The sequence below is a fragment of the Macaca fascicularis genome, chromosome 12, assembly GCF_037993035.2.
Source record: "Macaca fascicularis isolate 582-1 chromosome 12, T2T-MFA8v1.1".
NCBI lineage: Eukaryota > Metazoa > Chordata > Mammalia > Primates > Cercopithecidae > Macaca > Macaca fascicularis.
This window is the reverse complement of record NC_088386.1, coordinates 1115972-1125583: the sequence shown is the minus strand read 5'-3', so window position 1 is coordinate 1125583 and position 9612 is coordinate 1115972.

The window sequence follows — 9612 nt, the reverse complement described above, 5'->3', positions numbered from 1 at the left end:
TCTTCAAAACATATTTTTAAATCTTTTTGATTTATTATTTGGTTGGGTTATGCATAATTTCTTTAGATATATCTTATATTTCCTCAGTTTTTTTTTGTGGCAGCTTTTTTGCTGTCCATTGAGTTTTTAATTTCAATTACTATATAATGCATTTTTAAAAGTGTTGTTCATGTATCCGTTCCCCTGTTAATTTTTATAGTGTCTCATTAATTGTTCATATTTCTAAGTCTCTCTTTTATTTCTTTAAGCCCTTTAAACTTATTTCACATTCTGTGTCTGATCCGAAGTCTGGGTCTGATTCTGCTTTTTCTCTTGGTTCTCTGTTGTATTATTTCTTTGTGAGTTTTGACATTTTTTTTCACAGTGAGCTGACCAATTACCTTGAACTTTATCTGTGGGAATTTCTTGAAGCTTTAGTTGGGATTGACTGACTTCCTTCATTGGAATTCATTTCCTCTAGTTTTCTAGGAGCTCTACCCATCTGGCATCACTTTTTAAATTTAAAATTTATCTGCTTGGCGCAGGGGCTCACGCCTATAATCCCAGCACTTTGGGAGGCCGAGACAGGAGGATCACCTGAGTTCAGGAGTTTGAGACCAGCCTCGTCAACATGGTGAAACCCCATCTCTACTAAAGTTACAAAAAATAGCTGGGCCTGGTGGTGCGTGCCTGTAATCCCAGCTACTCAGGAGGCTAGGGCAGGAGAATCGCTTGAGCCCGGGAGGCAGAGGTTGCGGTGAGCTGAGATCGCGCCATTTCACTCCAGCCTGGGCAACAAGAGCAAAACTCCGTCTCAAAAAAAACAAAAATCAAATTTTACAAGCGAGGGTTTTTTCTGCTTTGAGGTGCAAATCCACACAGTGACTGACTGACGCTCACAAAGTCTCGGCTGAGTTTCTCCACCAGCCACGGTTCAACACAGGAAGGCTCTTTTGCGGACTCAGGGCTTACTTCCTGTTTCACACTTAGGTTCTGCTAAGGTTTGAATGTTTGTGCTCCCTCTCAAATTCCTCTTGAAATGTAATCTCCAGGCCGGGCGCGGTGGCGGCGCCTGTAATCCCAGCACTTTGGGAGGCCGAGGCGGGCAGATCACAAGGTCAGGAGACCGAGACCATCCTGGCTGACATGGTGAAATCCCGTCTCTACTAAATATACAAAAAAAAAAAAAAAAAAAATAGCCGGCGAGGTGGCGGGCGCCTGTGGTCCCAGCTACTCGGGAGGCTGAGGCAGGAGAATGGCGTGAACCTAGGAGGCGGAGCTTGCAGTGAGCCGAGATCACGCCACTGCACTCCAGCCTGGGAGACTCAGCGAGACTCCATCTCAAAAAAAGAAAGAAATATAATCTCCAGCGCAGTCGTATGGAGAGGTGGGGCCCTGGGGAGATGATTAGGTCATGAGGCTCCTTCACTGTGGGTGGGAAGACGGCCTTTATCAAGGAGGCCTCCCACAGCATGTGACCCCCTTTGTCATTCTGTCCTTTTGGCTGTGTCAGGACATAGCATTTGTCCTCTCTGGAGGACACAGAGAGACTGGGTCCTCACTAGACATCATACCTGCTGGTGCCCTAATTTTAGACTTCTGAGCCTCCAGAACTGTGAGAAATAAATATTACATATACCTTGCCCAGGCTGTGGCGTGTTGCTCTAGCAGCAAGAATGATCCGAGACAGTCTTCCAGCTCTATGCCAATGCCTCCTCCCAGACTCCTCACCCTGGGACCCTGTGTCCCCTCTCTAAGCCCCTCTCAGTGATTAGACCTTGAGGTTTTGCAGATGCCCTTAGGGCAAAACTGATACTGACTTTCCAGGAATCCATGTTTCTCTTAATTTTGAGTCTTGATCAATGACTTATTTACGATGCATTTGCAATATTAAATCTTGCTATGTAAACTATTTTCAAAAGGAGGGTGGCTTAAAGTGTTTGCTACCATTTCTCAGAGGCAGGGGGATGCACACTCGCTTTTCCCAGAACCTCTTTCCTCGCTCACAGTCAGCTCTCAGGAGCAGCACTGCACGTCAGGCTGAACAGAAATGAGCTCCGGATACCACATCCAGTGCTGTGTCCGGCTGTGATCACTTCCTTTTGTCGGGGTTATTTTAAAATTTTAGTTTAGGCTCAGCTGAGCCATAGGAATCCAAGGGACCATTCTATAGTCCAGCAGATCTTTAAGATTAAGGATGAGCAGACTCCCTTCAGTCAGGCCAGAAAACAAAACAACCACAACCTCAATCTTTTTATGCATGTGTAGAGGTATCTATCTTGGGTCACTAGGGAAACACAAATTAAAAACATGTGAGGGGCCGGGTGTGGTAGCTCATGCCTGTAATCCTAGCACTTTGGGAGACTGAGGCGGGTGGATCGCCTGAGGTCAGGAGTTCGAGACCAGCCTAGCCAACATGGTGAAACCCTGTCTCTACTAAAAATACAAAAATTAGCCAGGCATGGTGGCGGGTGCCTGTAATCCTAGCTACTTGGGAGGCTGAGGCAAGAGACTCGCTTGAACCTGGGGGGCAGAGGTTGCAGTGAGCCGAGATCATGCCACTGCACTCCAGCCTGGGCAAAAAGAGCGAAACTCCATCTCAAAAACAAACAAACAAACAAACAAACAAACAAACAAAACGTGTGAGTTAGGTATTGCTACACACGCTAATACGTACCTCAACATACCTACGAAAAAGACCGAGGTTTTTATTGCCATTTGGTTTTTGGCCTGGCTGCCTAAGGGTTTCTTTCAAGTACAATAACTATCCATTCAATTTCCATAATGTTCTCTTTAATTATTCTAAAACCTGTGTTTATTTTCACTTCTTCTTGCTCATTTTTCTTTCAGTGTTCTCCTCCAGTGCTCTGTGGAATCATATTGGAGCCTGAGGCAAAAGGAAAAAATCGATTCTGTCTTTATTTAAAATTTTGATATTTTGTTCATTATGCATTAATTTTGATTTTAAGAATATTGCATTAAAGCAAAGGTGTCCAATCTTTTGGCTTCCCTGGGCCACACTGGAAGAAGAATTGTCTTGGACCACACATAAAACATACTGAACATCAGTACATCATGCTATATAGCCCGCCTCCTGTTCATGCAGGAACTGTACATCATGCTGCCTGTACAGCCTGCAGAACTGTGAGCCAATTAAGCCTCCTTTCTTTATAATTTACCTAGTCTTGGTATTTCCTTATAGCAGTTTGAAAACGAACTAGTACAGTTGTAATGATAGCTGATAAGCTAAAGAAAAAATCAGAAAAAATCTCATAATGTTTTAAGAAAGTTTACGAATTTGTGTTGGACTGCATTCAAAGCTGTTCTGGGCCGTAGGTCAGACAAGATTGCATTAAAATATGATTTGTCGTGATGACTGGGTGCCATTGCCCTGCAAGTTCCTGTTCACTAGCATCCTCTCATCCCCTGCTGTCCTCTTCCTTCCTCACCAGGAATGGCAGAGTCCACTCTCTCTGTGCAGCTTCCTATTTAATTTTGTTTCCACAATTGTTTAATTCTTCTACTTTCTTTAGGCTCTGCTGATTCATGCTCCTTCTCCTTTTGTTATTTTGCTGTAATTTCCATGCACTCATGTTTTTCTGCTTTTGCTATTGTTTTGCAGAAATTATTGCTTCACTGAACACTTGGTAGTTCGTTTGTTCTTTCTCTCTCTCTCTCTCTCTCGCTCGCTTGAAGTCAAAATTGAACTGTTTAATCTCAGTTTGCATTTCATCCAGGGCAGCATTTTTCTGGCCCAAGATCTCGTCTACTACTTGTTTGTTGTCATCGTAGTCATCTTCTTCTTTTCTCTTCTTCCTCCTCCTTTGAGTAGGGAGGACCTAGAGTATAGTTTAAGAGACAAACCAAACCCACAAGAACCCATTCCCTTCCTCCCAACTGTTGCCTTCTGAGCTTGGCTAGGCTCCCTGGGCATCCAGGGCTTGTTTCACAAAACTTCCTGCCGGTGTGATATGGTTTGGCTGTGTCCCCACCCAAATCTCTTCTCGAATTGTAATCTCCACATGTTGAGGGAGGGATCTGGTAGGAGGTGACTGGGTCATGGGGGCAGTTTTCCCCTTGATGTTCTCGTCATAGTGGGCGAGTTCTCACAACATCTGATGGTTTTAAAAAGTGTGTGTCAGCTCACCAGTCCACTCTTCTCTCTCTCCTGCTGTGTCATAGTGGGCGAGTTCTCATGACATCTGATTGTTTTAAAAAGTGTTTGTCAGCTCACCAGTCCACTCTTCTTTCTCTCCTGCTGCCATGTAAGACGTGCCTTGCTTTCCCTTCGCCTTCTTCCATGATTGTAAGTTTCCTGAGGCTTCCCCAGTCATGTGGCACTGTGAGTCAATTAAAACTCTTTCCTTTACAAATTGCCCAGTCTCAGGTATTTCTTTATAGCAGTGTGAAAGTGAACTAATACACTGTGCATGGTCAAGATTCCTTTAGACTCATCCTGGAGGCCTGTGGTAATTTTCTTGGACAATGTGGGAAGCTTATAAGAGAAATTGGTCAGAACTTCCCTGGAGGATATGAAGAAGGCGGACCAAAGGTTGACATTTTGTTGGTAGTGCTCCTGGGCCATGGAGTCCTTTGGAGATTTAGAAGGGACAATTGTAAAGTCATCTGGTCCAGCAGCTACCCTACAAACTCACCTTTGAATTCATTCCTTTGAATCGGAAATCAAATCAAATAAATTCTCTGTGGAGTGGTGTAGTTTCCAGGTGAACTACACTACCTGTTTATGTTTGGCAAAACTTTTTAAACATAACATTTCAATGAATTTACTTATTTATCAACAAATAAAATGTATATATTTATCTTGTATGTGTTGTTTTGAAATATGTATGTGTTGTAGAATGGCTAAGTCAAACTAATTAACATATGCATTACTGATATGGTTTGGATATGTGTCCCCACCCAAATCTCATGTTGAATTGTAATCCCCAATGTTGGAGGTGGGGCCTGGTTGGAGGTGAGTGGATCATGGAGGTGGATTCTATCTTCTTTGTGCTGTTCTCATGATAGTGAGTTCTTTTGAGATCTGGTTGTTGAAAAGTGTGTGGCACCTCCTCCAGCTCTCTCTTGCTCCCATGCCAGCCATGTGACATGCCTGCTCCCTCTTCACCTCCTGCCATGATTATAAGTTTCCTGAGACCGCCCCAGACGCCAAGCAGATGCCAGCATTATGCTTCCTGTACAGCCTGCAGTACCATGAGCAAATTAAGCCTCTTTTGTTTATAAATTACCCAGTCTCTGGTATTTCTCTATAGCAGTGCGAGAACGAACCAATAGAATTACTTTACATACTTGTCATTTTTTGTGGTAGTGTTTGTCCTCCTCTTTCCCACATCCCCTTTTGTAGTGATGGCTTTACATAGCAGCTTTGCTAGCTTCCTTCTGATTGAGCTCCTCCAGAAGCAGCTATTGGCAGGGGGCTCCATGGAGAGTGGTCTGGGGCTGTCCTCACATGTGGCGTGAGGCCACTGTGTTTAGCTTTATCAATCCTCAGCTTTCAGATCTGCACCCAAAGGCAGCTCAGGCAGCTCAGTACAGGCCTCCCTCCTGCGCCCCTGCAAACCACAGGCTTTTCCTGACAAATGTGGCTTCCCTTCATGACCTTGGCACAGCCCATCACCCTTGTCCCAACCACACCAGTCCTGGGAAGCCCCAGCTCCCTCTTGTGCTCTCAGATTCTGTTGACCTTCATCGGTTCGTCATTTAAGATGTACCTTAACCTTAAAAAACATGTTCTGGGAACGGGCCGGTGGCTCATGCCTGTAATCCCGGCACTTTGGGAGGCTGAGGCAGGAGTATCACCTGAGGCCAGGATTTAAGAGCAGCCTGGGCCGGGCGCGGTGGCTCACGCCTGTAATCCCAGCACTTTGGGAGGCCGAGGCAGACGGATCACAAGGTCAGAAGATGGAGACCATCCTGGCTAATACGGTGAAACCCTGTCTCTACTGAAACTACAAAAAATTAGCCGGGTGTAGTGGCAGGCGCCTGTAGTCCCAGCTACTCATGAGGCTGAGGCAGGAGAATGGCGTCAACTGAGAAGGTGGAGCTTGCAGTGAGCCAAGATTGCACCACTGTACTCCAGCCTGGGCGACAGAGCGAGACTCAGTCTCAAAAAAAAAAAAAAAAAAAAACAAACACATGTTCTGCTGGCTGTCTCTGAGCTCTGAGGGGCGAGGTTCCCCCAAGTCCCTGCCATGCCTTGGTTGGTGTGCCTGCACCTGGCAGTCTTCCCTTCTGTTTTGCGGCTCTGAATTTTAGATGTCTCTTCGATTGATCAACAGTAGCATCTCTGTCTCTGTTCCTCTTCTTCTTGGTTGCTTTTGGGTGCCTTTTTAGAGGAGAAATGGGAAACACCCCAACATTTTAGAAGTAGAGGCTTTACAAAGGGTTTTGAGCAGGAAATGACCCGTGCATAGTTAGACCTTTCTGGCTGAAGTCTGGAGGAGGAATCACAGGGAAAACTGATTCCAGTTGCTTCAATTTTCTCATTTGCATGATGGGGAAACAATAATACCTAATTTTCAGGGTTATTGTGAGAACCAAACGAGGTTATATGTGTGCAGATCTGGCAGGTAGTAAGTGCTCATAAGTGAGAGAGTGGATGGCCAGGACAGCCTCATGAGACACACCACCTAGCATCACTGCCTTCACTTGAGAGATGAGGAATCCAAGGCCTGATGCTGAGAGATTTGCACAAAGTGATGCAGCTTGTTCTCAGGAGAGCAGATAGAGAGCCCAAATCTTCCACCATTGTACCCCAAACCCATGTGTTTCCACTGCACAGCTGCTGGAGAATTGGGCAGGCTGTGTGGAAGGATGTGCAGGCAACCTTGGTTGAGCCCCCAGAACTCAGATTCTGAACACTTAGGCCTGGGTCACCGGTCAGATTTGTAATCAGATTTACAGACTTTTTTTTTTTTCATAGAGCAGACTGAGCTGCCCACCGTGTGAGAGATTTACCCACACTGCATGAGTTCATAAGGAGGACGAAGCACAGGGATGGACTCTGGGTAAATCCATCCCTGCCCCCAAACAGCTCCACATGCCTTTGGGTATTAGGAATGAGGTATCTTTTACAACTTTCATTTTTTTTTTTTTTTTTTTTTTTTTGAGACGGAGTCTCGCTCTGTCACCCAGGCTGGAGTGCAGTGGCCGGATCTCAGCTCACTGCAAGCTCCGCCTCCCGGGTTTACGCCATTCTCCAGCCTCAGCCTCCCGAGTAGCTGGGACTACAGGCGCCCGCCACCTCGCCCAGCTAGTTTTTTGTATTTCTTAATAGAGACGGGGTTTCACCGTGTTAGCCAGGATGGTCTCAATCTCCTGACCTCGTGATCCGCCCGTCTCGGCCTCCCAAAGTGCTGGGATTACAGGCTTGAGCCACCGCGCCCGGCCAACTTTCATTTTTTTAAAATCAGTGCTGCATTCTTATTATGATAATGTCAGTATTATTCACTGATGAACTCAGTAGTGTACTGGGATCAGGCTGCTTTCCTTGTACTTTTTATTTTCCTGGAGTTAATCATTGCTTCTTTTTGTTTGTTTAATTTTCCATGTATCTGTGGCGGCTCAAACTCTTCAACAACTATGTAAATAAACTATATTTCTCACATGGTCAAATGCATTCCTCATCTATCAATTTCTTTCACTTCTTCTTTGTGAATATCTCCACCCTGGAACTCCCTCTTCTACTCCTGTGGGACCAGTGGCACAGCCCCAGCCCAAGGATTTCTTTTCACCACCTGGTGGATTCTGGCTCCTTTCCTGGACTGGGTCATTTTCCTACTTCTTGGCTAATTCACTGGTTTTGCTGTAATCTGTATTCTAGTAGCTTCCTTAGGTAAATTTTTTGAGACTTTATATGTCTGAGATAATTCTATTTTACTCTTAGATTTGACTGAGTGCTAAATTCTAGGCTGGGAACAACTTTCCTTCAGAATTATAAAGGAATTGATCCTCTTTCTTCCATTAAAAAAAAAAATCTCTGTCACCTATTTGCCCCATTTCTCTCTGGGAACTTTTAGCATTATTCCTGCTGTTCTGAAATGTGCTGGTAATATATAATTTGGTGCGATTTTTTTTTTCCATTTATTATGCTGAAAACTCAGTGGGCTCTTTAAATCTGAAAACTAAACTTTGGGAAATTTTACTGAATATTTTTGTAATAATTCCTTTCCTCGTCTTTCCTTCTGGAACTCCTAGTATTTGTAAGTTGGACTTCCTGGGTTGATCCTTTGATTTTATTATTTTCTCTACTTCCTAATAGATTTTCTCAAATTCATGTTCCTATTCTATTTGAGCTTTTCAGTTCTCGTGCATAATTTATTTCTAAGAGCTCCTGGCAGGTGTTAGAAGTGTTCTGGGGCCCCGGTTGTTCCTTTTCTCAGACCCCCTCTTCCTGGAGTCCTGGATTCCCTATTTCCTATCATTTCCCTTCTGTAGATTCCAGTTTCCTTTTGCCCCGGCATTGCCTTTTTCCTCTGTGTTCCGTCCTCTCTTGTGTTTGCTTTGATCTGTGCATTTCACTTTGGAGGCTTCCCCCACCGACGGCAGGTGAGGAGCCCTGCGGGAGCTCCGCTGGCGGTGCATGCAGTCCCCAGTTGCTTGCTGACACCCCCCACACTCGGAGTCTGGGCCCACTCAGCTTCTCTGGAGATGGATCCTGAGGCAGGTGAGGAGCCCTGCGGGAGCTCCGCTGGCGGTGCATGCAGTCCCCAGTTGCTTGCTGACACTCCCCACACTCGGAGTCTGGGCCCACTCAGCTTCTCTGGAGATGGATCCTGAGGTGCATGCCCTTCGGGGTGAAGCCTCAGCTCCTGGCAGACTGGAGAGAGGGCTGGACCCTGGCCTCACCCCCGCCCCAGCCAAGCCTCTCGGGAAGGGCGGTGGGCCTGCTGCTCCCCGGCAGGCCGCCCCAGGCTAAGCGCTGTTCTCCTCTCGGTCTTCCTGCTGGCCTGCTGGCCTTGGGAGGAAAAACAGACCACTCAGCTCAGCTCAACAGATTCGGCGAGAGCACGTCACTGTCTCAAGTGTCCTCTGATTCCTGCCAGCGATGGCACCTCTGGGGCAATCCCAGACACCGTCTTATCTCTGCCTGTGTTTGATCAGGCGCACAACCATCTGCTGCCCCGTAGGGTTCCGGCGACAAGACCGCCCTGGGGGGTTATCAGGGAAGCACAAAGAGCTCCCTGAGGTCTCTGGCCCCTGGAGCCAGCCAAGGAAGGGATTGTTTCTCCTGCCTCTGCATCTTCCAAGGGCACACCTTTTACCTGGGAGGGATCCTGGGCCCCTGCCACTTCCGCCCAGGTGGAGGGGAAGCCCCGCCTGTGCTGAGGCCTCAGTAGGTGGTGGCATGCGCAGGTCGTGCTTCCTGCAGAGTTGCTTGCTGCAGCCTTGCCTCTTGCCTGCCGGGTCTGGGCCTGGGCTCCCTGGATTGCCCCCGGACTTTGTTCAAGAGTGCTTTTCCGGGTTCTTTCCATCCTTTTATGAAACTCCTAAAAGACACCATATACTCAAGGATTTTTGCGTGCTCGGGAAGTTTTCAGAAACTGCATCAGAATTAAGCAATTAACTGTGGAAATGACTTTAAATACTCATAGTTGAAGACACAGTTGACAA